Source organism: Pezoporus wallicus, unplaced genomic scaffold (assembly GCF_028554395.1).
Source record: "Pezoporus wallicus isolate ANWC-B61680 ecotype Strahan unplaced genomic scaffold, APGP_CSIRO_Pwel_v1 contig_6783, whole genome shotgun sequence".
Lineage (NCBI taxonomy): Eukaryota > Metazoa > Chordata > Aves > Psittaciformes > Psittacidae > Pezoporus > Pezoporus wallicus.
In genome coordinates this window covers 1,012,829-1,040,605 of record NW_026637555.1, presented here as the reverse complement: position 1 = coordinate 1,040,605, position 27,777 = coordinate 1,012,829, and the positions used below count along the sequence as shown (strand labels likewise).

Below are 27,777 nucleotides of genomic sequence, written 5' to 3'. Positions count from 1 at the left end.
TAAGTTCTTTCAGACATGAAATTTGCTTTACCATAATCGTACTTCCAGCACCCTGGGACTTCACTTCTCCCACTACTATGACTAGTAAAATTCTTGATAACTTCACTAACTGGATCGTACCTCTAACTTGGAATAAATGGTCCCTTAGTGCTTGGTGCCGCACATACCTCTATTATCTGTGAACCACGTACTGATAAAGAATTCAGTTGAGCAATCTGCAGTTTTATCAGGTCCCATTGAAACCTCAGATATCGCTTGTGCTCTAGATAATTCTTCTATAATAAACATGAGAGAAGGCAAGAAAAAGTTGCTGTCTCGAAATATACCAAGAAAGCAGGACAGTATTTTTCAATAACATTTAAAGGGGAAGGGAATGGAATAAAAATTCAACTGCAGCAGATGTACTTTATAGCTGATTGCAATAATTCTACCTAAACTCTAGCCAACAAAAGCCTGTGATCTTACAATTACAATTCAATCTGGAGTTTCCAGAAACAAGCTTTTATTTTTCTCACAATGGAAAAGCTGGTCTCTGCTTCCTAAAGTCACCTTAGAAAAACTTCTCCCATGTATGGCCACAGTGAAAGGGGCAAGAAATATTCATACCCTCTCTAAATATTCCACAGCTCTGCTGAGGTCCAATTATGCCTTCTGGAAAAGGGTTTTCTGCAAAGGTTACCCAGCAGGGAAGGGAGCAGAAAACACAGCATAGTGACTGGCTGGAGGGAACAAGGAAGGTCTTTGAGGTTACATATCCCACAGCAGCAACGGAAATTCACATTAAACTACGATTCTTTCTCTGTTCCCCTTCCCTTCCCTGTCACATCCGTCCGGAAGCTTCAGATGCTTTGGCAGATCTATGAGCCCATAACAGCCACCTGATCTTGTCCCCGTTCAGGCACTCTGGCATCCTTTCTTCTGGTTGCTATTGACCCCCTATTTCAGGTTATAGACTGTGAGCTTAAATGCAATACTGCAAAAAGTGTTTTACCAATTCCAAATTAAATTAAACTTGCAAAGAATCTATGGGAATGAAAACATAAAATCAAAGGCAAAGCAGTATTTTATTCCTACCAGAACTAGCTGTCCCCTTTCTTCTTCTATTCTCAAGGTGTCTCACATGGATAAATTGCAGGTATCAGTGCTAGTATCTCTCTCTGCATAGAGGAAAGAGAAGGAAAACCTTGGTAATCACAACAATCTCACTGCAGCTGAGCTGAGACAGTTGCAGCAGGCTCCACAGAGAGCATGGTCTGGAGAGTGTAGCCTCGCCTGCCCATGCTGCGCTGGGTGAGATGCTCTAGTTTCTAACTCAGATTGTCCAGCCTTGTGCATTTAGTCCAATTCTGCTCTGTTTCAGGCCACGTGAAATCCCTCCTCAGGCACAGTTTTGACTCGTACTGTTCACAAAACAGTCAGAAAATTCAGAAATGCAGCAATGCATTCATCTAAAATTCTCTCAGGATTTAGAAAATGCACCTACAGAGTTTTACATCTCCATACTTACATGCTAACAACTCTAGGGTGGTATTAAAGCCTTGTACAGAAATGTAAATCCTGCTTACAGGGGACTAAAATAGCCTTGAAGTAAGAGGATGAACCATCTCTAATTTTGTGCACTCAGGTCACTCTGCAAATGTTCAGGAAACGGTTGAACAATGTTATTTCCTTGCTCAAGCATCTAGTAAAAGGCTTCTTTGACTTAACTGGATCTTCCAGAATATCTTGTAGGGAGCGCTCTAATGCTAGTCATTTTAACACTGTGAAAGCAAGTAAAGTTTCACTGTGGAAACCTGTCCACTTTTTCACCAAGGGATGAGAAACTTCCACTCAACAGTTAAAGATGATTGAGCTTCCAAGGAAAGAATTAGACCTCCTGACACTGCAGAGACATTAACTTTTCTTTTAACAGTCTCTCGAGCTGTGTGACAATGTGAGGGGGTTGCATTCATGAGCCCAACTCCTTCCAGGAGCTCCAAACATGGAAACTCATACAACTTCCAGTGCATTGCACTGCCCTGGGAGCAACTTTCAACCAAGGCCATGCTGGTTAGATACCAAGTAGAAGCAGTCTAGTGTGATTTATCTGATGTTGGTATGTGCCTTTCTCTACATAGGGGAGCTCACAAAAAGCTTGATGGGCCTTTGAGATGAGGTTTCACATTAGAAAAGTGCCTTTCTTTGGAAGATGTTGCAGATCTGCCTTATCTCACTATGCAGGAGCAGCCTCCAAGGCCCCACTGTGCCCATCTATTCCAGCTGAGGTTGGGAAAAATTCTCTTGGCTTCAGTTCCTTCCTACTTTTGGATTTGCTTTAAAAGCACATTCCTGTCCCAACCTAAAACGCTAACATAGACACAGCCATCGTTACTCCTTGCTATTGTTTCTCCTCTGCAGGCTTTTAACAGGTTTTTCCTTAGCAGGGAATTTGCCGTCTGCTGTGCAGACAGCTGTTCAGTCGAAGAACAGAGAACAGCAGCTGGATCTGCCTAAGTAGCACTTTTGTTCCTGTGGAGTACTATGACACTCATTCTCTGTACGTGCTACTTATCAGAGGGTTCCTTGCAGACCACAGGAGGAGGAGATACATTTTTCCTCCCGAAGTGACAAACTCACTTTCCCTGCTTCAGGTTCAGCTTGGAAGGAGTAACATTGCCCTGCAGCCAGGCGTTCTCCTCTGCCCCTGACAGACTGCACTGCGTGTGACTTACTTTGCCTTTGTGGTGTCACATAAAGGTCATTAAAATCAAACTTGAGTTTGGTTTTTTTTTTCTTTTTTTAATGCCCCAAATACAGTTGTTAAATGCCTGTCAGAAATTACCTGGAAATATCCCTCTTTGTGCAGGAAATTGTATATAATTATAGCATATTACTGCCAGTCCATGCCTGCCACTGTGTGTTACTCAGCCCCAGTTTATTTTTGGGTTAGAAGACAGGTTTTTTTTAATTGAAACTTTGATTCTGAAACATCCAGGATCCCTAAATCTCTGCAGGCTACAACTACAGCAGAATTTTGATCATATTTTACTTTTAGGCCTCTTTCCCAGTGCTCTGCACTTTGAACAATCATCTTTAAGCAAGTGTCTGCAATTCCCATGGATTTATCCTTAGGAAATGTACCAAGAATCCCCTGGCATCAGAATTAATCATAGTGAATAAAGAAAAATACATTTAAGTCCGCTCCAGCAGGGAACCTACTTTGAGATAAACTATGCATTCTAGTTTACCCAGCATCCTGCCTCGCAATCCCTGCTCCATCCCTAAAAAATGAAACAGGCTACAAAACCACAAGGATTGTTATTGTACAAAACAAAACCCTACATGGAAAGCCTCAATGACAAAAACATTTTATAATCATCAAAGGACGTTTTAAGACAGTGTCAGATGTAAAGAAATGTGCAAGTTTAGAGCAGTGTGTGTAAACACAAGATTGAACACTTCCAACTGCAGTGGGATTACACTTGTGATCCAAGCAGGGTCTGCTAATAGAATAATAATGCACACGAGCAGAAAGCAGTTTTGCAGTTTCAGAAACATAATGAGCACAAGATTTTAAATGTGGTATTTATTACCCTGAAATCCTGTTTAAAGGTTGAACGTGATTCTCTGCTCAGCATAGCAACAGCAAAAGTATCTCAGGTCTGAGATGTTTGAAAAACTATATTTAAATAAATATTGAGCAAATTGATCTTTTATCTAAGTGGAAGGAGAGAGTGAGGGTATACTAAAAGGGAAGGCTTTGGAACCATTGCGGAATGGATAAAAACTGATTCAGGTAAACTCACATGTTCAAAGACAAAGAGTGCAATCACTATAATTGGAAGAATGTATTTTAAAGGCCTGGAATGAGTGATTAAGAGGGGCTATCTGTATTCTGAAATTGCCACCTCCTGACAGCAGGAGTTCTTAAATGCACATTACTCAAGGAAAACAAGAATTATCATAGGACACAGGCATAAACTCGTATGAACAGGTCTATGTTTGTCATGAATGCTTAAAGGCTTAAGAATGAAATGACTGAAAGTGAAAACCACAAAATCATAAGAAGTGCTTTTTGGTAGGAACAGTGAAGGTTAACAGTAACTCAGCAACCTGGCAAAAGGGATTTTCTGGTATAGCTGCCTATTGTGGGCCTGTGCTGTGTAATATGTTCATCATCAACAACCTGGACAATGGGCATGGCACCATCTTCCTTGGGAGAAACGACTGACCCCACCTCACTACAACCTCCTTCCAGGGAGTCTCGGACAGAAAGTTGTAGAGAGCATCTTCATCTATGCTATTGCATTTTTTTGTGCTTCTCCAAATGAGTTTTCATTTTCATGGCCAGATATATTGGAGTGAGCTAGACTGCCATTTGAAATGCAACAGAGGTTGGCACACAACAGATGTGTGTGTGCATGTGCACACACATGTGCTTGGTGACCATGATTTGCATACAAACAGTATCATTAGACTTGATAGTTGACTGTTTGACCACATGCAGATATTATTCACATAATGGCATCTCTAAACTGTCTTAAAATCTGGCCTCAGAATCTCTTTTAAAGTTACAAGTTAGGTGAGTGGTGAGAGCTTTGCTGAGGTTAGAACACATGTATGTAAATTCTGAGGGCAAAGCTACATTAGAAATTTAACAAGCCACTACAGACTAAGTAAGAAAGAAAAAGAAAACTAAAAAAAAAGGCAAGATTTTGTGGTTCTGCCTTTGGCTGGATGTGCTGTTTGTCTGAGTCTTCATCCACATGTCCACATCCTGCTTATGTCGCCTTCTAGAAGAAGGTGACTCAGTGCCTTCTGGCTATTGTAGGTAACCATTGCTGGGGAAGATGTGCTAAATCAGAAGCCCACTACATCAGTGTCTCTTTGAAACAGAGACTTCCTATTCCAGACCAACATTTTAAAAAGCTTTTCTTTTCCCTTTCCTTTTGAAAACTCTCTCCCTCTCTTCCACAGCTTGAGGGTCAAATCTGTCCTTCCTGTAACTCCACCAAGGCTAATTTGGCCTGTGTTTTTCCCTATCTCTCAGCCAAAGACCCAATTAAAGGAGATCTTGACAAATCACAGAGCAAAGGGAGTTATTTCCTCACTAAATGCTCTCCCTGGGCTAAATCCTTTATGTGAACTGCAGTCTTCTGCCAGCACATGAGAAGCTGGTGGCAAACACATCTGATGTGTCTGCTCAATCAGGAGACCTTCTTATTTCAGCAGGAAATACCTGGACCTGCTTCTTGCTACTGCTCCTGAATATCCCCTTGTGGGTACCTCTGCAGCCATTACGTGGAGACAGTCCTGAAAGCAGACATTTTTCCCTTTTTTATAATAAGAGAGTTCATTTATGCTGAGAATACAGTTTTTACCAGACTGCCTGCAGGACAATACAATAAAAGATTTATCCTTAATAGCATTTCACTGAAGTTTCACCACAGGAGACAGGGGGTTTTGTTGTACTTTATGGTTTTTTATTTTCCCCTTCAGTTGCTATGAAAGTCTCTGCTCTTAGCTTTTTTTTTTTTGCAGAGCATAATCCCTAGATGTCCTCTGCCACCTTCTCTCAACTGAATTTTCATCTTTTCTTCAGTTCTTTCTCATCTCTGACACACTTTTTGTTTTGCTTTTCTTCTCCTATTATGCTTCAAAGGAAATTAGTGAAGTAACTGCTTATGAGCATGGTAACTCTTAAATTGGGCATGGAGTCTGTAGCAAAATTAGCATGAAATAGGAACTAGCCTTTGCTCTTCTGCAACTTCGTGTTTGCTCTTCTCTCTCTCCATTTAACACAGTCTGCTGGTTTAAAGGCTGCAACTTACATCTCCATGACTGTTCTTTGTTCTTCCTTCCAGGTTGCTGCTGAGCCCAAAGTGCACACCATCTTCCTGCCTTTTGGAAGGTCTTCCTGCTCCAGGATATATCTCATCCTCTGTCCAGGTGAGGTGCACTTAGCTGAACTTCCAGAGCTTGTCGCAAGAGAGACAGCACCCTGCAGAGGACACATAAATGCCTCTGAGCGGAATGGGATTCTCTTGCAAAGTGCCTGTCTCTTCCCATTAAGCTCAGCAAGATTAAATGAAGCACTAAGTGCCAGGTGGCTAAATAAAAGAACACCACAATCCTGTATGACTGATATCACTGACAAATTGCCTGAATAAGGGTCTACTAGCAGACTCCAATTCTGCATAGTCCTTCCTGAGTCCTCTGGAAGTACAGTGATGTCTAATGAGTGCCTACTGGGTTGGCTGGAGGGACACTTGAGATAATATCCTGTCTCGCACCAGTCCTCCCTTGTCTGCCTCGTTTCTTTGCCACTAAACAAGCAGAATGGTACCTACCTTCTTCCTAAATTGCTGCAGAACTCAGGGTTGCAAAGAGATGCTTGAACAGCAGGTCTCATAATTAATTGTTACCCTAAGCTTCCTCAGGTGTCTGACTGCTTGAATATCTAAAAATTTACAGGCATTTGGTAATGTCTGAAAATGAAAAGTCTCTTTAATATGCTTATGATAAGTATTTGCACTATTTTAGAAAGTTATTTTCATTCCACTCAGACACTTGTTAAATAACTTTTTAGAACTTGAACATTTACTGCTTGTTTTAAATGTGATATAAATCAATCAGATTTCACAAAGGAAAGAACCTGATTTGCCCACAGCCCTGTCTGAGCACAGACCTGCCATTTTGCAATCTAATGAACCTTTCAGTTAAAGAAATGAAAGGGGGTGGGGGAAGAGGCTTCGATGTCTAATAAAAATGATTCAGCATCCTCATAACTTTGACAAGTAGTGTGACTTATAAACCTTCCAGTGGAGCAGTATAACAGTAGAGTAAGAACTTACAAATCTTGACTACAGAAGATACCTTACAACAATGATGCATCCTCCCAAAATCCAAAAGAGTTTGGGGAAAGGAAAGGGTCCCAACAAAGCAATAAATGTAAACAGAATATAGTGCCATGAAGAAAACCTATGCCATGAAGAAAACCCATGCCATGGGTTTGGAGTCATGACAGGAAAGGGTATCTGCATGCATTCAGCATTCAGTAATCATGCTTGTGCAAGTTATTAAGATAACTAAAGGGACTACGTTTCTGTGTTTGTATGCTTCTTGCACAAAAGTGGGATACTACACAATGAAATGGGGCTTTTTTTTTTTTTTCTGTTAAAACCACATTCTGTATGTGAATACCACATTTTGAAAGTGATGCTCTTGCTTCAGACTCTGCCTGACTCAAGGGGCACGAGTGAATACAGCCCTGACCTCCTTTGGTGTCAAGCAGAGCCCCAGTTGAGTAATGAATAGCAACTCTTCATCAAATCAAAGCAGAAGGTCTGCAGAGGTGGACTGCACCCCAGGAATAGGGTATCTAGACTTGCTAGTATAGCCTGCCACTGCCTCTCTTGGCACTTGTGATGACTGCTGCATTTAAATTCAAGAGAGTGGCTGACAGTTAGTTGCCATTTGGGATTGCTATGCTTTGGTCTTGCATATGCTTAATGGACAGCAGAGCTTCAGGGCTACCCAGCACTACATGTGGCTCTACTATAGCTACAGTCTTTCCTCTTGTGCATCACTCAGTTCTCTACTGCTTCTAAAACAATGCATTATTTTTCCTTTTCTTTTTTTCCCCTAGCTCTTCATAGTTAATCAGTATGGAGTTTAAGCAGGGATTTTTATACGTATACAAAGGAGAGTTCCTTAACACCTTTATAAATCATCCATACTTCACAGTCTGAGGTTATTACCAGATGGGTATCTGTCGAGGCCTGTCTTCAGAGACTATCTGTGACTTTGATGTATTTTTTCTATGCTGCTAACAAATGGGTCACAGCCCAGTTATGTGATTATACAACATGTTTACAACTTCTGCCATACTGAAGATGCACAGAATATTGCTTGGCAGGAGCCAAGACATGCATCTTGCATGATATGAGAAGTTCTGCCTCTCTCCCTTCCATCCCTCTACATACACAAGGAATCTCACGCAGACAAAACTTCCATGCTGTCATATTTGAGAACGGTGGGGCTGAGTCTCACAGACAGAAAGTCTCACAATCTTTAATATGCTTTCAAGCTCAGCAACAAAAACGGATTAAAATTGTACTGCGTGAAGGTTTCTGTGTTATGAAGTATCATAATTCAAACACTCTAAGTCGTATTCTATAACACAGTCTACCATAAGTTCAATTTTTACTCAATCACTTGAAATGCACTTAGGAAAATTTCTCTTTTGCTGTTTTCACAACAGCTCTGGAAGTCAGGCTCTGGTTTAATGAGAACTGCTTTAATCACAGTTTGGCTTGTTTCATTTTGACAGCATTGATGTAACAAATTATTTATTTTTCTGTATGTTAAATATACTGTCATTGCTGCTACCAGAATTTTGTTCCTGGTGCACTAAATGCAAACGACAAGGTTTGCATCTCATTAAGGTAATTTGTGTGCGCATAATTTTCAGTAAACACAGTGACTGAAATCACATATCTTCTCTGCCCAAAGTGTCATCTGAAACTATTTGTGTTTGGTTTAGTAACGGAAGTTATTTTTCAAGCCCTACTATATATAGCAAAACATGTGTTTTCTCAAACAGGGGAGCCTGGCTGTAAAGCAAACACAACATCCTCGAGCAGGAATCGCATTAAAAAATATTGTTACACCATTAGGCTGAACAACCCCCCTCTCATTTGCCATGAATCACAGCATTCTGCTCCGAGTTCAGATTCTGCAGGGTATGCAAGGAGGAAAGGATGTTTGCTCCTACACCGGGAGCAAGGGGACGGGGGAATTCTGTCACTAATTTGTTCTGATCTTGCTGCCTCATTAGGGCAGTCTGTAAAAGATGGGAAACGTGTACTATGTCGGTGAATGTGAACTTTCTGCATGGAGCTGTTAACACAGTAAATAACTCAGGAGGAGGGAGAGAGACAGCTGGAGTACATTGTGTTTCATAAAGACTATACTGGGGCCTTGAATCTTCATTTAACCCATCACTGAGGTGACAAATATCCACCGCTTTGCTGCTGTGTGATGCCTCTGCTGCTTGCCTGTTAATTTATCTGTTTTCAGGCTGTCTAGACATTGTTTGGGTCAAAAAGTGCTGTCTCTCCCCTGCCGTGGGATTTGCCTGCTCAGCTCTTGCTGCAGACTTTTGTGCCAAACGGGCTTTACAGAAGAATGCTCCCTCTGTCTGGATGGCTTATTAAACAGGACTCCAAATATATGGTGAGGTTTCCAATCAGGCTAAGGCTTCCAACTGATAAAGTTTATTTTAACCTCCTCTCTCTAAAAATATACTGTTGAGGATAAATAATTCAAATACTTTGGGTTCTTTTTCCCTGTTGTGATTAAAAATCTGCCTAAAAGTGTCCTTGAAATGTTGTCTTATGAGATTCAAACATGTTTTGGATGGTCCAACCGCAGACTACACTAAATGCCAGGCTGGGGCCTGTGCTGTGCCTTCACTGGGACAGGACTGTGCCCAGCACAGTGGAGACACTTGTGCTTATCAGAGCCCCTTGCTGCAGCTGCTGCCAAATAAATGTTAGGAAATACTTTTAAAATGATACTTCAAGTTAAATAAAACTACTAATGAATACCTTGGCCATATATTTCTTGGGAACACTTGTAAAGATGTTGCCCTTTGGGGCACTTAACTGCAGGGATGGTTTTTATGTGAAAATATCATCCATTTGCCTTACCTGAATTGTTGCCATGAGATTCTCGGTTTGATTTAGTAGGAGACAACCACAAGTTCCATAAAAGCAAAATTCCCATTCACTGTAAAACAATATTATACTGCATTGTATCTTCAGTATCCGCATTGATTTCCTAATGGACCTGCTTGTGATTTTGGGCTGTAAGAATCTGGGATTTAATAAAAAAATCTCTTTGTTTCCTTTTTTTTTCTTTTCGAAAGAAAAATGGGATTTGGATTAGCTGAAATATTTTTCAAGGACTGCAAGGACTATAGAAAACATTTGTCTCCCAAACCGAAGCATGCTACGTGCACTACATGGTGGGAGCTGTAGTTTCATATTCCCATTTCTCTGTATCAATCAGCCTGACTATCTTTCAAGATTTGTAGCTTCCTCATGTCATATGTACCTCACTACTTCTTACTACTGCTCCAACAGAGAGCACAGGGAGGGTAGCCCAGCTAAGGAAGCTATAGTGAAAAGTGGCATAATATCCATATTAGGGCCCACAGTGTGAGTCTTACGTGCACATGTTGCTGTGTGTTCAGCAGAATTACTTAAAATTTTTCTTTTGTTACCATAGATTCACATTTATGCATTTATAGCAAAATTCTGTCACAGGTCCCATGATGGGAAAGGGCTGTTGCTGCTGAAGATGAACTTCTTGGGGTGTTGAGCTGATTTTCTGGAGGACAGTTTTCTCACATCTGTTAACTATACCCAGTTATTTGCTGAGTAGCACTAGGCTGTTCCCTTCCTGGAAAAGAGCTGGTGACCCTGAAATAGGCACCCAGACAAGGTGGAACTCATACAGACTCAATTTTGACTTCAGCAAGGTTCTGCTTAAACCCTGGCTCTTGGCCACCTGGAGTGCACCCAAGAACCAGGCCCTCAGATGACCAGAGTTCAGGCAAGTGTGCCCAGACTACAGCAATTAACTCTTTGAACCCACCTCTGAGGAATCTTTGCCTAGCTTTTGTGCTCTACTGGGTCAGCAGTGATTAGTGCCTTTCAAGCAGTTTGCTAGCAAGGCGATGAAGAGAGCATGGAAGCAGCATGTGTTGAGATGACCAGAAATTCCTGACAGTGTTCACCCAGGCTGGCTTTAAATCACTCTCACTGCAAGATTCTCAGGCTTCATGCCTTTTCTCACAAAGCAAAGACTACAGAGAATCTTTGTTCAAATTTTTCTCCCTCCTCCCCATTGGAATTTGCAACAAAATGTCATGGAAGTAAAAGTTTTGTTGAACGTTACTATTACAAAGGCTAAATTTTAGGCCAAGTCAGACCTGAAAGAGTTCCTTTATTTTTTTTTCCATTACTAATTCTATATTTCTTCATAGAATTTACACAGGTTTTCTGAAATAGCTACAATTAATGTAGTAATTCTACTGAGAGCACTTCCCAAAATACAAACTGAAGAGAGAGGTCCCCTCTCTGATTTATTTGTAGTTTTACAGTCACAAGGGTTTTCCACTATCCTTTTTATTCTGAATATAAAACAAAGAAAACTACCTGCAAGATCATGGTGTAAGGCTGTTATTCATGGGACTTAACAGCTTCTTGTGCAGCTCCTGAGTTCTGGACGCAACTGAGTGGTATCTCCCACTGAGCAGGGAATGAAGTGAGGTTTAAGGAGAGGAAACAGTGGAACATGGGAGGAATGCTCAGAAAATTTAAGGGTCCCAGTGTATTTTCAACCCACCTAAATTGCTAACCTTCTGCTCCATCATTTACAAGCCTCCTGCTAGAGGCACATCCCCAGAATCCAATTCCTAACGGTATTACAGATCTCATCCTTCTCTTCTCCTTTGCTATCCAGACTGAAATTTGCCTCTGGCATTGTTTGAAGCTGCAGAGGACTCCATAGCCCAGCATTATCATGGGAGCCACCTGGGTAGACTGCTGTTGACTTGCTTTCATGTCCAGTATCTCTTGCTGTGCTCACGGCTGATCTACTGCAGTCATGATTTTAATGACCCTCTTCTCTCTAAATCAGATGCTAAGGGCAAAGGTGTATATTTCACTTCTCCAAGTTGTAATTAGCAAGCAGCAGACCTAAGTCAGGCAGTGTGGTCCTGTTGGCTTAGCAGAGATTGGGAGGTTCAGCCCTATTCACTCATAGGGACAGCCAACCAAACACTGGCTCCCTGAGCTCACTCTCTGTCAGGAATTTGCAGGGTGGTTTTGGCACCATTTCCCTCTGCATGAGGAAGCAGGGCAGAAGTCAGACAGCAGAGGAGGAGCTGGGAGAAGGGAATTCAGTTCTTCAGTCTGCCAGGGACTTCCCGCATGACTCTCAGCAGGTGCTTTATCCTCTTGCCTTTCAGTTCTGTTTCTCTGAACCAGGGCAAACAATACTTCACTGTGGTGCCATGAGGGCACATTAGGAACTGTAACATCCCCTAAATTCCATGGGAGAGATGAATGAATTGGTTTATACACAGACCTAACAGCTACAAGAGCAGGTAGTCCTTTTTGTGCATGCCTACACCGGAGATTTGAGACAGGCAACATTGTAATAACACCAGTAGGCTCTAGAGATGGGATGTATTTGGAGCCTCTAGCCGTTACTGGGTTACATGCAATAAAGCATAAGGTTGTGCTTATAAAGCATAAGAGCAAGTGTCTCTCATTGCTGTGATGCTTTGGGGAATTCAGGAGTGTGGGCAGGCAACATTCCCTAATTCAGTCAGCCCCACAAGGTGGTTATCACTTGGATGCCAGTGTCAAAATTGGACATAATTAGGTGTGGACTTGTCACTCCTTGCTTTAGGTGCATTTAAACATGTATAGGATATTTCCAGCAGGTCTGTGGGGCAGTTTTCAGCTTGACAGCTACATTACATTGCTTCTTAAAAAAATAAGATACCTATTGATGGCACCCAAGAAGTTATTCTTTCCTTAACACTCAGAGGCCATAGGTTTTAGAGCTGTAGAGACTGCTGGTTCCAACTCAGCAGGTGATTTTGTTTGATTCATCTTGTGGTGTTTTGTCTGCTCAGATTCCCTATAGCTTGCTGTCTAGCAAGTGCACATAGCTTACTCACTGCATTTGGGGTAGGTAGACTTGATGCCAAAGAACTGTCATGCAGAAGGCAGCTTTCATCTCCGTCCGTTGGGCTTATTTTGAATTGGTAACCCTCATGTGAAGAAAGCTGGCCTCCCAGCCCTCTTGTTCCTTGGCATCTCAATGCAGTAATAGTGCCGTGGTAGCCTTTACACCTGAGCAGACATAGTGAGACAACAATTCTGTCAGAACTTGGTGAAAGTTTGGGAAAGTGGAAATACCCAGTAAGAAATGTTTGATTCTTTATTCACCGTTTGAAGCCCAAAGAACAAAAACAGCCTGTGCAGAGACATGCAAATATTTCAGGGCACTGGTGAAAGCCCCATACCCATTCAAAGTTTGCCACATTCCCTTTTGGTATTCTGCTGGTCTTCATAGATTCATAGATGTCAATGTACCTCCCTTTTGTAAGTTTTAGTTCCTTTTTCACTTTTTGATATGAGGTTTCTTCATTATGGCCACACACAAACTGAAGTGTAATTCTTACCATAGGGGTATTTTCCTAGATGTACTGTTATTGCAGTCCATCTTCTTGGTCTCAAATAAACACTTCTTTGGCTTGCAACCCTGTGATGGCCAAACAATGAGCTGGAGCTCAAAGTTGCTCTTAGCTGCTGATAATTTTGTTCCTTTGTTTATTCCATCTGGTCGGTTTATAGTTCAGCCCACTTCTGTTCCTGTTGGAGGCTTTGCTTCATAAACTGTATGTCTCCCTGGCTGAAAAGTCAACAGTTATTGCACTTTCATTTCCTCCTGTGAGGGTGAATCATAACCGAGCAAGGGCTGTAAGACCAAAAACAAAAGGAGAGAGAAGTAATGCACTGGATCAGCTTCTCCAGGCTGTGTGAGCTCCACAGGGTGCCCTTTACAAATGCAGTCCATGAACTGAACCTGAAAGACTTTCCTTTGCAAAGGCTGAGGTAAACTGACCCCTGAAGGTTTGCTTGGTGATTCCAGCCAGATGAACCGGAGCTTTCTGAGGAGAACAACCTCACGGCACTGCCCTCCCTGCTTCTTGAATATACCCTTTTGTACTCATTTACAGAGGCAGCAGATGGCCTTGATGACTTAGGAGCCTACCCCTGCAGCCTCTGAACATTCAGCGAGATGTTCAAACATGCAGCAAAACATGAGCCCAAGGCTGGGACTGTGAACACCTGTGTGCAGGGTGGGTTTTTGAACCTCTCCATTCCACATCAGCTCCTACACTCAAATGAATGTACATGGCCTTATTAGCGGCTTTCCTAAAAAGTATCTTTGGAGAGCAGAACTGCCAAAGCAGTGGCATTTGGGTGACTTTATCATTTCCTTTTACCATAATTTGTAGCTGTTTATTGCTTATTTTGATAAACTACTTCCCCATGCCAGCAGGGTAGGGCTGTTGCGGAATATCATGCCAAGTTTGGCTTATAAAGAAGAGGGGAAGACACAATACATGTTCAAATTAACAAACATATATATGTGTGCATGTGTTTGAAGTCTAATATTTGAATGAAAAATATGACTATAAGAAAAAATATTTCCATTTTCTTGAGCAAAAGGAGTGCTTTCTGATTAGCTTCAGAATTAGAAATAACCTGAAATTTACTTGACTGAGAAATTTGCTTTGCTTTCTTTTTCCCAGTGCAATTATGAAGTTAGAGATCTGTCATGGTTTTCCCAACAAATGGGTGTTCATCCAGGACTACACCACCTCAAACAGAGGTAGCCCATGAAATATTCAATCATCACATTACATGGTGGTATGGGGGATTGCTCAACTGGACACACTGATGAAAATACCAGACAAAATGCTCTGTCCCAGGACTGTAGGCATCACTGGTGTTTTCACTTACTTCAGTGAAAATAGGCAGCAGTGTAACTGTACTGCAAGTCAGTTTGAGGTGTCAGTCCAGAAATAGTTTATACTGAGGGACTCACATTTTGTGTCTTCAGAAGATGCCACCTTACTTGAACTTGCAGTTTCTCTGTGTTTTCTACTGTAAGCGAGTCAGAGCACACGTAATCGCTAAATGGAGGTATCAGAAATTTGGCAGATGTCTGGGAAAAGATGTTCTGCAGTTTGTTGAGTTTTGCTCATATTTGAACCCTTTTTTGTCCTCTGTGGCTTGGTCCAATGCCCATCAGCGTTCATGGAAAACTCCAGTTGAATGAGATGAGTTTTGAGATCCAGTTCTGTAATGACAAGTTTCTTCCTTTCATGCTAGAAAGAACAGAAAGTGCTAAACAAGCTGCAGGAGGTGGTGACCCTAGTCTGTGCCAGGTCCTCAGGTTCTGCCTTTGGATTCTGAAAGACAGGATAGAGGAGAACAGCTGTTTTCCCTGCAATGGCTGAATTCTGACCTGAACCAGCTCTTAGGCTCATGGAGGCTTCTCAAAAACTGACATTTTACTCTATGAATCACACATGGAATTTGCATCTTATGTCACACACACGCTGAATAGTGGAAAGAATATGTCTCAGTTATATTCTTTTTATGAATTGAACTCTAAGGCAGGTTGTTCTGCATTGTTTTGTGGAGAAGCCTCTGTTCTCCTTCCTTGTATCACCTCCAACATGCACCGACTCAGAGGGACACCCGCTTACCACCCCTTACTGTACCACTTGCTCCCACCACTCCTTTGCTTTGGCCCTTCTACTGAAGTTGTTTACTGTTACCTGTTCCCTTCAGTGACCAGTCACTGCTGTTGTTACTGTATAGTTATTATTATTTTTGTGCCAGCCACTCATCTGGACAGGAAAGCTTTAAGAACCTTAATTACTCTGTGGCCAGACATGGAGCTGTATTTCTAAAAGTAGCTTTTCTTTTTTGGATCAAGTTCATTTCCTACCGTGTCTGGTTTTACGAGTTTGCTAAAAGCTTTCAGGTTCTCAGGAACCCCTGTCCCTTCTTCTCAAGCACACGCGAATAAATAGATAGAGCGAGCTGAAAATCTGGAATAATTAAAATGCTTTCACCTCCTGTCAATCACCTACATGGAGGCATTTGCAGTTTTACATACATACTCTGCTTTCACTTCTGGGCTAAATACCTCTCTGAAATGATTTTTGTGGTTATTGTATGCTAGAGTTCTTGACCCTTCCAGCTGAAATGCTCTGTAGAAAATATCACTGTTATTCTTGAAATGTAATTTCTGGCACTCACCACCAACTATGTTAATTTTTATATTTTTTAAGACAAGTGTAGCAGAACTGGCAGAGAGACAGTGAGTAATTCCCTTGAAGCTATGTCCCCACTGATTTGATTTTTCCTTGACAGCTTATCCATCATGCTATATGCTTATTTAGACAAATAAATAAGAGGGCTGTTATCTGCCAGCCTGGCCTGAGGGCTTTTAGCAACACCAGAAAGTCTGCCGGCTTTCCTTTCAACATTCAACAAGATGATTAGGGAATCACATTATGGTAAACGTGGATACTACATGCTTCAGTGGGAAAAAAAGAGCTGGTCTGAAACTTGTGAATCCATGAGACGCTCAGTGTTGATTGTGCAGTAACATCCCTCTGACCTGCAATTAAAAGAAGGACGCTCTGAGCAGGGATGGCAGAGGTGGCTTAATTAAAACTTGAGCTGAATTCTGTGTGGTGATAAGAACAGTTCTGGGATTTATTCCTAGCACTGGGAAATATGTTTTGATAAAACATCATGCTCTGAAGAAAACAGATTTGGGTCAACAGAAACATTTTGTGAATTCATGTTCGACTTAACAAGTTGTTTCATTCTTAAAATTTAAGCAAGTCAAAATGTTCCCTTTCAACATTTTTACATGAAAAGGTGCACCTTTCAGAGATGTACCTGGGTTTAGTTTGTAAATGCTTGTAAGTGAAATGATACCTTTGACTTCAAACTAAGTGACATGTTTTACTCATCCTAAATGATTCGTTCGGTTTGGTCTAAGCTGGGGGGTGTGTGTGTGTGTGTGTTTGTGTGATTTCCCTTTGACTCTACCCTAAAATGTGTTTTTCCACAATTTTCCAATACATTTTTCAATACAGGTTTGCAAGGAACTCCTCCCCTTTCATGAGAAACCCTTGAGTGCATCCACAGAAATTGCCACCCTGTCTCCACCTGCTCTCCAAGGGAAATGTTCCCTCTTTCAGTGAGAATAAACCAGACCAGCTTTTCCCCACTTGTAGCTGCTGGTAACTTGAGGGCAGACTGAGGGCTGAAATGAACCCGCTCGGCCTTTGTGCTGTTCACTTCCCTGACTCGCTGTCTGAACAGAGCCAGGCTTCCAGCTTCTCACAGTCAGACACACTGGGGGTGAAATTACAAGCAGAAATTTGCTCTCTCCTAAACTTGTGGGCTGGATTTTTAGAAGTCAGGCAAATAAATTCAAGCAGCACTGGATGTCTGTTTGCAAAGGAAGATTCCAGAGAAGTTGACATGGAATTATAATTAATAATATCAAAGTCTCGTCAATGTTTGAGCCTAGCTCTTTTGGTCCATATTGTGTGCAAGCAACTCTCTTGCACATGCAAAGAAGGCCTACATATAGTGCCCCAGTTTTCTGCCAAATCGAGATTTTACTGCACAATCTAGCCTGGAGGTCTTCACAGTGTGGGATAACGGGATAACTGTGAATTAGGCAGAAAATCAGCTCTGAGGCACAACCTAATATCTATATGAAACTGTGCATCTTCACCCAGGCAACCATAAAAAATTCCAAGTTGAAATGAAGCATGGACCTGTGTCTATGTTCATATGGGTGTCTGGAGAAGACCTGATCTCATCTGACCTGATGAAACATTGCCACCAACTTCATAAGGCTCTGATAAATAGTAACTTTCCAAGGATGACTTAATTTTCTTCTACTGATGGAAAGCTGAAAAAATTTGCCTTATAAAAGAGAATGGTCTCATCAAAATCAGGATCTCCCCAAGTTCAGTCCTGAAGGAGTAACAAACTATATCTTCCCCTAGCTTTCTTAATAAATTCATTTCATTAGGGAAAGTTTAAAGTGACAGCTTTTAAAAATCGCTTCTCATTCTTTGCCTGTTCTCTCTTTCAACAACACAATCACACCCCAATTAACCAACGGTACTGCTTACAATAAAGACTAATGATCCTCCACTGGCCCCCACCTCCATTAGCAGCTTCAGAATCCCACCAGAATCCCAATTAACACATTGATTTGCTTAAAAGGAAAATAGTGATCTTTGGCTGTCCATTCCACCAGCTGTGTGTTCCATCACCCAGTCTCCAGCAAGTCCATTGATTTCCTTAAAATAAAACCAGCAAATGTCCATTAATTCCCCTCCCCTAACTGCAGGGTTTCACTCCAATTCTTCTTGTCGTCCCAGTTCACTGGGACATTTTATCTAAGAAGCTTACAGACTAATATGCTGTGTTTCTCTCCTGCTGACCCACTGGTTCATCAAACTGATTTCAACTGACTGCTAGTGTGGGACTGAAGGAAAGTGCTCAGTGAGGATGTTAGCTGCATGCTGCCAATTCCAACTTGGTGAAGCATCCAGATAAACCGGGTAAAGAAAAGGGTCATGAAAGCCTGTATGTTAAGGTTGTGTCCTTTACAATCACACTCTGATAATTAGACTTGGTAATGAGGGAGCCCTCATTACCAGAAGCTACACAAGGAGTCCACGAATGTTATTCTTGAGGCTGGCTGGAGTTCGGGAGGGAGCACATGCACAATGCTGACTTGCCCTGAGGCCCAGCAGAAGAGCAGCAGTTCTTGTATGCCCAAGGGGGATTCTGCTTAGGGATTCCTTGTGAGAGAAAACAGCAGAAGTTTGACGTCCAGGAACTTTCCCATTTGAGAGTATTCATCATGCTGTGGAATATGCTGCAGATAGAGGCTATAAATAATTAGGAATGAGTGACCCAATTTGGATAATAAAACCAACCTGCCTATAAGCTCTTTCAAGCACTTGCCTTCTGCCTGGGCTGCACAGTCTTAGAAACCTCTTCAGGACGTGCATGAAACAATACTGCAGATGGCTGTCTTTTGAGTAAATGACACCAGGCATCTTTTGAGGTTTCATCACAGTATATAGACTTCACAGATGGAGAATGCCAGCTTCCTCTGGCCACCTCAGTACCTGGTTTTCACAGTGACAGAAGCTTGCTCGCCAATTGCTAACGCCAATACCCAGAAGACTCCTGTAGTAAAAAGTGCAATAAAAACCACTGTGAAATAATAACTAAGTGATAAAATTACAAGTAGGAACACATAAAAAAAAAAAATCATAAGCGCTGCAGGAGCAATGATAAAAACCTGCCTCTCAACCTGTCTAATCTCACATGCAAACCACACCCCTGGGTATTGCCAGCCCTCTGAAAGCAAGAGTAGGAGCAGAGTAAGCGGAACCACATGAATGTGTGATGTGTAGCAACTGTTCTGAATCCATGTTACAGCATTTTTCTTTTACTGCTTATATAAGATTCCTTGGGAAGGTTTCATCCCTGGCTGGATTTGAGAACCAGAAGTCAATGCAACAAATACAGACATCTCAGGGTATGCCACAAAATAGGATTCACATACTACAGAGTTATTACTGAGAGCTGCACTGTGCCAGATTACTTGTGCAAGAGACTGTGACACTTCTCTTAGGAATGGTTAGACTCTACTTTTTTGCATATCCTTCAGGAGACAGCTACTGAGAATGGGAGAGAACAGAAAGCATAGGAAGGGCCTAGGAGTAATAATATAGTGAAAGACACAAAGTACATCCTTTGGATTTTATTGTAAAACACATTTCCTCTTGCTTTTCTTGCTGACTGCCCAGCCAGAAATTAATATCTGTGTTAATTTTCAATTAGAGTTGAGTCAGTCTTAGCATCTTGCTTTGCATCTCCTGTGCCAGTATAACAGGCTATATCCAGCAATGATATGTTTTTCTTAATGAAGCTAACAAAAGGTTTGCTAATGTCTTAGACAAAGTCAGGATTTCACTAGCCTTATACTCCAGTCTTCCTGAAAGCAGATTGCTTTCCCTACAAGGTGATGCGAGTAATGTTCACCTTGAGTTTTTATGGAAAGAGCACACTGGGGCCGGCCAAATCATATGTGGTTACTGAATTCAAAACAAATACTTGCATCAATTTTATTCTGGTTTTGTGGTGGGATTTTTTCCTTTCCTAGCATTTACTGGACTTCAAATGCAATCATAGAAATAGTACATATAAAACCTGGTGCATTTGTCTTTTCACTTAGAGAGATAGTTATACACACTGAATGAGATCAACATGCTACAACTTGAAAATCTGTGCAGCTTTTAGGTTCACTACTGGATGCCAGCATACTACTAGAGATTTGGAGATAGCAGCAGGGCATTAGACAGTCCCTAACTCACAGCAATTCTTTTGAATGAAAATAAAATGTAGATAAAGCTCAAAATAGTGTTGCACTTTCAAAACAGTGATTACAGGGCCTAAAACCTGGGCAGCAAGGTGTATTCATTTTAGCAATATGCAGACTGAATGCTAAGCAAAGCCTTGCATTTGTCATCATTGCAGCCAAGCCCAAACCCAAGCACCCATGGCATGTACATTTTGAAACTCACCATTTTAAGGGATTAGTGGGAGGAGTACGATCCCAACCACACTGAACCAAATGCAGCATTTTCTTGCTTGGTGAATGAAAGTACAGTTTCTGCTTTCTGCATTCTTCCTCATCTAAAGCCTACTTATTCACCAAAGTTCCAGCTCCAATTACGAAGGCCCAGCCTAGCTCAGAGTTTGCCAGCATACCTGGATCTGGGTCTGTTTCCTTCTCATTCTTTTCCTTTCCTCTTTAACACTAGAAAATTATTGCCAGGTGATTAGCATTCGCAAAATGGTTGGGTTAAACAATTCAAGTTTAAACTCTCTTCCAAAACGTGATCATTTGCGGAGTTTAGAGAGAATTACAAGCACTAACTGAGTCTGTGCACATGTAATGGCCGATAAGGAGTATTAAAGCCATTTCACTGATAGGTAAACAAAAGTAGGTAAAAGTAATATAATTTCCCTGAGCTCGCACAGAAAATCTGTTGTGAGGGTGAGATGAAATCTCAGTATTTCTGATTGTCTTGTACCATGTGCTATGTAAGAGAGAAGCTCTCCATGAAATTACAATCTCTAGTTATTAATTTCTGTACTGTGAGGACTTGGGATCTTGTTTCCAAAATAACATCTGCTAAAATACACAGGCTAATAGATACATCTGCATTCACAAGGAATAATGTAGCTCCACATTCGGATTTCCACATGCAAATCTTGAATTAGTCTTCTAACAAGTTCATTATGTGAATGATGTCTAATTTGCACATGCTGTTTTGGCAACTGTCTGTGCAATTTTCAAGACGCAGAACTGCATGTCTGCCCTTTGGAAAGTGAGGCTCTTTAGCAACTCCTCATGTAAAATACCCTATTTTTCTTTCATTGAATTAAGCTGATCTGAGAACTGTGAGCTCTTCTTTTCTTTTACTGTTTAAAGGGAACCAATAGAGAATATTACAAACGACATCCTTAAAAACGAGTTAGGAGTCTGACCGACTTTGAAATCACTTCACTCTTTTTGGTTTTAAAGAGGTTTATTCTGATTAACTGACCTGAATGTTAACAGAACTGGAATTTTAATTTGTATGCAGACTGTAAGGATATCATCCACTCAGCTGAGATAGTGTTGTTTAATTAGGTCTAGTAGTTAACTCAGAAGAAAGTAAATGTACTGCTAGAGGTTTGGAAGACTGCTCCAGGCTCCTGGGATTTGCAGGAGTTTGGAGATGCTTAAAAACAAGAAGTCAGTAGCTGTAGGAATTAGAAATGAGTGCTTAGAAGGTATCAGAAAGGTTCTGCATAGTCTGTAGTCAGCATCTTTTAACCTTGTGCTTCCCATTAGCGTAATGACCTTGGGAAGATTTAAAATTTTGCAATCCAATAAATGAAGTAAATCATGTGTATATATGTAAGGTCCAATTTCTGTGATCCCAAAGAAAGCCCTCAGATATTATGACAAATGTGATACCTACAGTATCTTCCACAGGATTCTTCGTGTTCATATATGATGCGAATAAGCTATGAAAATTAGAAGTAATGTATACGCCACAGACAGCAGCCATTAATAGCAACAGAAGGATATCATCTTCACAATTATAGTTTGAATATTTGCAGTTTTCTCTATTGGTGATAATATAAGTTATACATATTCTTTCAAATTACCATGCCCACAGAGCTTAATACATTGTTGAGACTTTGCTTCTGTTGTCGTTGTTGTTATTTTAGGGCATTTTGGTTTTAATTGAAAGAAACACTGCAAATTACTGACTGACATATTGTTGATGAAATGACAAGGCAAGCACAAAGTCCTATAGAGCTGAAAAAATGAGATAGAAAAAGGGAACTATTCTTTAAAGTTGTAAGTGTGAAAATTAATTCAAGAACACTAGCTGTTTTCAATTCTTTATTACGACGTATTTTAAGGACACCCATGTTCTTACAAACTGGAGTTTATGTTCTGATATGAAAATATAATTACCACTTAAACTGACACTTTATGTCCTGTGGAGTGGAATTTTTCTGTTCCCAATTTGTAAAGAAGCATGGTGGCAGTAAAACATCTCAGCATCTCCAGTCGGGTGTCCTCCCACAGGAGACCCTGCCATGGGTGACTGATGGGACCTGCCTGAGCAGGCTGACATTCCTGTATGGTTACTTTGCATGGCTTTCCAAATACACTGCAGAAGAACAAGCACTTGACAGTGCATTTTGTGTTGTCCACTGTACTTCCCTGTCACATCAGAAGGGTATTTGGAGATAGTCATATTTTCAAATTCCCAATTCACCTTTATCTCCTATATTCCTGTATATTCCCATGGTTTGTTGCTTGGCTTATATGAAATCCTGTGCTGCAGAAGGTACTTGCTAGACCAAAGGCTGTTTTCTCAAACTGCCTGAAGTAGGGGGAAGACCCTCAGCAGCAAAGCAGCAGAATCCCTTCTAAACACTGCTGTCACTGTTATGCAGCAGTGCTGAGAAGCTGGAGTCACAACTGAGATGCATTTCTATGCGCCACACATCAAACACCCTGCACAGCCACTCCTAAACTCGCCATGTAAAGCGTGTGCAGGGAGGGCAGGGGCTTCAGCACAGCTCCTGGTTTGTTGAAACAGTAGTTTTCCAAGGCCAATACAAAATGTCTCTTTACGAGCCAGAAATGTCTGGAAGAGAAAAGGTGTTCTTGCTGGTGCTTGGGAAAATAACTACAGAATCACGGAATATGGATTTCATTGTCATTATATTCTAATGTGACAAGCTTCATTGTCAAAGCCCATAAGCACGGTGTTAAAGCAAATTACACAGTGGGGCTTTTTAGATTCAGTCTTGTATGATTGTACAGTAGCTTCATCTTAATACTTCTGCTTAGGTAGTAGAGAAATGATGCACTGTTGCCATCAAGGTAGCAAACAAAACCTCATTTTGCTCAATTGAGCAAAGAAAGAAATTGGCACTCACTGTTCTCTGGTGGCAACAAACTTCTACCAGCTCAATACAGATGACAAACACGTTTCAACTGAGCAGGATGACCAGGAGGACCAAAGATGGGCTGCATCCCATGCATTCAAGAGAATGAAACCAGTAGCGCTTCACACCACCACAGCATGCACTGCACTGGCATGGTGTTCAGCTGTGGTCTTCACTTCCCATATGTTTAAACTCACCCTCCCTTCTTTACCATGTAATAACAACAATCTGATCAACTTTAAGAGGTATTCTGCCCTCACCATACTGGAAAGTCAGTAAAAATGAATAGCTGGTTGGTAGCAGATGGAACGTGCAGCTAGTGCTGAGCTGTGGAAACACTGGGCACAGTTAACAGAAATATTTCTTTCAGGGTACACTGTGCATCGTTCCTCCTCTGGGAAGCCGAGGAGTTACAACCTGTGACTGGTTTTAGTTTGTGTGGTGTCTCAAACACGGACACTTCTTCAACAAAATGTCACAAAGCAGGAGACCTGCCTGGGTGACAACCCCCTCCCCAGCTTTCATCCCATGTTCAGAGAACGAACCACTGCTCTCCTTGCCTGTGTTGATGCATGAAGGGATGCAGCAATACATCAGTCAGGAGCACAACATACTAGGTCCAGTTCTGGAAACTTTAAAAATGAGTCAAAATCCCATGGAAGGGACAACAGGAACTATCTGAAATTCAGATACTGTGAGTGAAAAGATTGAAATAACTGGATTGGTTTCATCTGGGGAAAAAAAAGATTAAGAAAGGACATGATAATAGCCAAGTACTACGAGGTTCATTTAAAGAAGGTGATGGTTAGTTATTTCCTTTCTCCACTGGAGGTAGGACATCATCTTAAGAAGAAATCATCTTAATTTACAGCAAAAAAAGATTTAGATTGGATATTAGGAAAAGCTTTCTGCTTATTAGGAGGGTTAGGTAGTGGAACAGGCTCCCTAGGTTAGTTTTAGATCTCATTCTCTGAAAGGTTTTTAAGACTGTGTTACACAGACAAAGCAGACAATAGTGTGCCAGCGATAATCCAGTTGTAGAAGTAACTTAGACTGCATAGCACAAGGAGAGGACCTTGCAAAGTTTGTTCAGCCCCTCTTTGTGCTTTCAACAGAAGCAGAGGTTGTTTGGCCTTGGAAGGTGTTTATCGCTATTCAAACATGCCACTAATCTGACCCAGTTTCATTGAAAGTTTGATTTTATTTCAGACAAAAAAAGAAGGTGATAGGAAAAGTTCCATTTCTGGAATGAGTTCTTTCGCTTTTCATTTTCTTTATATAATTAATATGTTTATCTAGGTCTTTACAAAAGTCTGTATTCAAACATACATTTTGGTTTTCTTGAAATAAAATTAAAAAGCTGAGCAAAAATCATATTTACCCATAGTTTTCTGGGAATTTCAGGATTTCATGTGCTTGTTCTTGTTTGGGAAAGAAGCAAACCTCAGGAGCGCAAACTCGTTTGTACCTTGGAACAGCTCTACTCTCCACAGCACTTTTGTGATATTTGGCCTCTGGCAACTGGCAGAGCTCTTCAGGGTGCCCAGGGGAAGTACAGGAAACTGCACTGCTTGGAGCTTGCAGAGATCTGTGGGCTGGATTGGGCTTCCCATAATGCTGCCTTGACCTCATGGCCAATGCCCACATCTCCAGGGGACCTGTAGAAGACAGCCTGTGAACATCTGCAATTCCTGGTTCCTCTTCCCTGGTTTCACAAAGACTTTAATCATCCCTGCAGTTTTTCTGAGACTCTTTATTTTACTTGGGTGATGAGAGAAGGGGATGAGAATCTCAGAGGATTCGGTGACTGAATCATGGCTAAACTTCAAACAAACTACTTAGTGCAGTGGAGTGGCCAGGGACTGCAACTTCATTCCTGCAAGTCCTGCAGCATGAGACCTTGGCAGGCAAAAGGTGCCGTGTTCCTGAGCTGACTGACATTAGGGTAGTTTAAGCAAATTCCTCCGGAGCAAGCCCAGACTGGAGAGGTTCATTTAAGACATCATCAGCCATCTCCTTGTGAAGTAATCAGCTACAGAAATAGGACTGGGCAGATGAAAACCTGGGAAGGTAATAGAAGCTGGGGGATTGGAAGTTGGTGCCTGAAACAATTAAGAGTTCAGAGGTGAGTCAGAGAAAAAACAACTGCTTTTTATTAAAAATTCATTTCAATTTCATGGCCAGGCTGGAGAAGTAATTCCAGCACAGTCTGACTTCAGGGGAATAAATGCCTCCTAGATAGCAGGATACAGAATAGCTGAACCAAGATGCAAGAGAGAAGCATTATCATTAGAGCAAACTTCTACCAGCTAGACATGCCCTGGCTGAAGAACACGAGAGAACTGAAGTGCAATGTCCTTGGTTCAGGGAAACTTACAGGCTCTTCTGCAAAAATTCCTCTCACCAAACTCTCCAAAATCATATCAAGTCTAATATCTGCAGGACCAATGATGCACCAGGTCTGGAGCATTACATCACCGGCTCCCGGCTCCATTGGCTGGTCCTACCCTGAGGACAAGACATTCCTTCTTGCACCTTTTCAAAGCTGCTGCTTCTCAGGAATTAACTCTTTGAAGGGTATCACCTAGGATCAAGTCTACATTTTTGACTGATACATATATACAAGTACTTAACACAAGAGGATTTGTCAGCCACAGCTTGAAACTCCAAAGGAACAGCCATGTCTCCTCAGTTCAGATTATTTCTCAACCATCACTGCAGCAAAAATGAACTGTGCATTTTCTGTCCTTCAAGGGAAAAAGAAACAAGTTGTCAGTGATGCAAAAACCAGAATATGCTGACTCAAGAATACCAGCCAGCCTCGGTAAATAAGGAATGTGTAAGGGAAAGAGAAGGGTTGCTGCTGCAGTGGAACACAGAATTCCTCTGACTGGTTAATTAGATTAATTGGTGGCACTGCAAAAAAGCTGCTGCAGATGCAGGTTAGCTCTGCCTTGCTTGAACGCATAGTGCTCTATTTCAGCTTGCATCCAAAAATAGCTGACAGATCTAGACAGCGTTGCAGGGAAAAGAGTGGGGTACGTCTGCGTGTGTATATATATTGTGTGTGTGTGTTCTTGCCCCTTCCCAAATTCCCAACTCAGTTCATCAGAGTGAGAAATGCGTTTCATAAGAGTATTGCCCCGAACCAGCTGATGAAGCCCACTGCATTCTAAGTAATTGCTTATATAACTTAAAACCCCAGGAGGGGGACCCCCCACCCCCCACCCGAAAGATGCAGGGAAGTTTCTGGAAGATCATTTCTTGCCTAACTTTTCTTCTTCTTCTTTTTTTTTTTTTTTCCTGAAGAAATGTTGTTCCAGGGAGTGTCTGACTCGTTCTGCAGCTTGGCAAAAAAGCCAGACGTTACCTCATAGCTGCGGCCAGACAGCCCATTTCTATGCCAGGCAACCACTGCAGAAGCGCACAGCACAGGGCCCTGCTTGATTAGCACTTCTGCTGGTTCAAGAGTCCTGGAGTGTTTTGTTCAAGGTGGGCTGCTGAGTGGGGACTCGGTGTGCTTTTGTGCAAATGAGCTTGCAGGCGGGGGGGGCATGTGGCGTGCGGGGGAAACGGGGGGAAGGGAGGCAGAGGGACACAATAGGCAAAGTCTGCATTAATATTCCACATTCATGTTATCTTCGGGAAACAGGATCCGTTTGAGCTGACCTGACCAAAAATAAAAGAAAATGAAAATAAAACCAGCCCACCAAGTACCACATCCTAAAGGTCGGAGTAAAAGAAAGGGATGGGGAAAACAAAAGAGCTGTAAAGACAGATCAGGTCAAACTGAATGAAATGTTTAATTGTCTCCCTTGTGCCTCATCAAATAGCTGTCTTTAAAGCAAGAGGGACCTTTTATTCCAGCAGAAAAATTACCAATTCATCAGTGAGTTGGAAGGTGATGAGTGTTTGTAAACATTACAGTCAATATCATTTTCTCATCCTCTCCCTCACTGTTGATTTAGCCTGTTTAACTGTGTCATTTACCTAGTCAAGCTGTGTCTATACACTGTATATCACAAATGCTGGGGTCCCTGCACCAAATTACAGCTGCCCAGCATTACTCTGATGTGCTTTTTAGCAAACTGTACCATCTGCACAAGAGAAGGGCAAATAGGGCACAGAGTGGGCAGAGATGCTCAGACCTGCACTACCGCACCTCCTCCTGGCAGTGTCCTAAGGAGACTTATTCCAGCAGCTGAGATGTGGCTCAGTGCTCTGGAATGGAGACAGTCTACGCTCGGGAAGTAGATGGTGTGTCCGTGTAATAGCCCAAGTCCACATAATCCTGTTGCCAGTAACTGTGGGGGTGCTATGGGGCACTGGAGCTTCATGACCTGTCCTGATGCATTGCCTCTGTTCTTGTAAATGATGGTAAAAACTTCTGTGTCAAAGAAAAAAGCGCCACATTTTAACAATTTTATTGTGTGACAAGATAACCACTAATAAACTCACCCTTCTACCTGAGAGTACTGCACAATTGTCAGCAAGTTTGAGATCAGAAAATGTATGGGTTTGGATTATCCTTAGTAGCCAATTTTCCAGA

The 27,777-nt window shown here is 41.7% G+C and overlaps 1 long non-coding RNA gene across 2 annotated transcripts in view; it reads left to right on the top strand.

Moving 5' to 3' along the window:
• The window catches only part of LOC130597632 (uncharacterized), a 225,708-nt gene extending 198,502 nt beyond the window's left edge, over positions 1-27,206 (top strand). The window contains exons 3-6 of one of the 2 annotated variants that reach the window (XR_008971824.1): positions 5,844-5,928; positions 24,633-26,052; positions 26,538-26,720; positions 26,881-27,206. This is a non-coding gene — a long non-coding RNA (uncharacterized LOC130597632). Of the gene's footprint in view, positions 1-5,843; positions 5,929-24,632; positions 26,053-26,537; positions 26,766-26,880 lie in introns of those variants that run through there. The other variant, XR_008971823.1, reaches the window with a different exon arrangement.
• The last annotated feature ends 571 nt before the right edge of the window (positions 27,207-27,777 follow it).